At 33.3% G+C, this 1,956-nt stretch overlaps 1 pseudogene; it reads left to right on the top strand.

Moving 5' to 3' along the window:
* Nucleotides 1-643: 643 nt before the first annotated feature.
* LOC112058781 (U2 spliceosomal RNA) lies at nt 644-819 on the top strand (annotated as a pseudogene).
* Nucleotides 820-1,956: the final 1,137 nt, after the last annotated feature.

The following is a 1,956-nucleotide window of genomic DNA, read 5'->3' as shown; positions in this document are numbered from 1 at the left end:
AATACTATTAAGATATCTTAATTCCAAATATATACCAAGAAAGATTATAGTAGTAATAGGAAAAAAATAGAAACGTAAAGTAGCCTTAAGATTTGAAATCTTCTCCTAAGAATGATAATTGGACAGTTACTTACAGGATTTTAACATCATGCCTTGTAACTAAATAACTGCATACATTCAAATGTCTGTTTTTCACCTACAGAGCACTGTAATTGAGAGGAAATAATATCTGCACTTTTGTATGTTAAGACTGATCTAACAGTTGCCAGCTTACTGAAGTTATTTAGCTGTTGCTTAAAGGACCAGCCTTGAACTTATAACTGACTTACTGTGTATATTCCAAAATCTTGAACTGTATGTTGTTAAATCTCTGGGAAAATTCATTTTTGATTAATGTTTTGTTTTGTTGTTTTTGATTAAACTTAATTTTTAATTTTAAGTGCGACTGCGAGCTAGCAACTTTGTCATTGTTCTGTTCTGCTCTGCCCTGTATCTCTCACTCTCACTCCCTTATAGTTGTGCTATCTTTGCATATGCACATAGAATTACCTGCTGGTAAGAGAAGCATACTCAGATCAGTCTCCCTTGTAGCAAACCAGAAACTTCTATGCTTAAACTCTATACTGTTCACTTTTTTTTTAACATCATCTTAATAAAATTTTTAAATCTGTTCTTATCAGTTTAATATCTGATATGTCCTTTATTTGAGGACTGTATATTAAATTGATTTTTGAAACAGGGGTCTAGAACAGAAACTTGTTCTGTCTGCCCTATGCATCGACCTGGTATTGCAATGCCTCCAGGAACGGTGCATCTCCTTTTGGGGAGAATCTTCTGGTTAGAAAAACAGAAAAGAGTTTAACTGTGACGATGCTTCTTTAAAGCAGATTTTTGGAAGTAGTGGTAAAATCTGAAGTCTCTAGCGCTTTGGTTTCTTTACGATAAACAAAATATTATTACATGGTTTCTGAATGAGCAAAGCTACCTTCTAACTTTAAAATCTCACTTGAAACTTTATTTGTGTGTTATAAATTTTAGAAGGTGGGTGAGGTAATATCTTTTATTGGACCATCTTCTATTGGTGAGAGACAAGTTTTTGAGCTCCTGAAGAGCTCTAACCTGTAAGCTTGAAAACTTGTCTCTCTCACCAACAGATTTGGTCCAATAAAAGATGTTACCTCACCAACCTTGTGTCTCTAATATCCTGGGACTTATATGGTAACAACAACACTGCATATGTAAATTTTAGAATACTAGTTGTGTTGTGTGTTTCTCAGTAAAAAGTTACATTATGTGTTAACACCTTACCCTCCAAACTAGCCTCACTTCGATTGTTGTGTGTGGTAATTTATATTGTTACAGGTTTACCTTTGTTTATTACAATTAATAAGATTATTGTGCGCCTTAAATTACTTGTCTTCCTAGTGTTTATAATTTGTGTGTGCTTTCTCTGTGACCATCTGTATTTAGAAGTATTTCCTTTATGCAAATTAATTGAAAGATAACAAAAAAAGCATCTCTTCACACCTAATTCCTTCTTTTCTAACTGCTCACCTTGTTTCAATTAAACATCACGTTATACACCACTTGCTGTCTATCTTTCACCATTTTCAAATTTTAGGCTATCAATTCCACCAAAGCAGAGCTAACCCTACCTGCTCTGCATTCATATACCCCCAGCTTTTGTTATGTGGTGGTGGTGTAACAATTTCCAGCTATGCATGTGTATGGGACCACTGATTAATCTTGAGCTCTAATTGTCATATGGCCTTTAACTTATTTCTTTCAATCATATGCTTAGTCCTAGAATTCTAGTTTCTCCAGACAGAACTGAGAAGAATAACTAGTTGTTTTATTAGTCTTGTTTACATTGGTGTTATTTTCAAGTATACTATTATATGTAGCTTACTAGTTTTTATTATATTTGTTTTTCTTCTAGTTTAAAAGACTTTTTAT

Source organism: Chrysemys picta, chromosome 8, assembly GCF_011386835.1.
Source record: "Chrysemys picta bellii isolate R12L10 chromosome 8, ASM1138683v2, whole genome shotgun sequence".
NCBI lineage: Eukaryota > Metazoa > Chordata > Testudines > Emydidae > Chrysemys > Chrysemys picta.
This window is presented reverse-complemented; position numbering and strand designations above follow the sequence as displayed.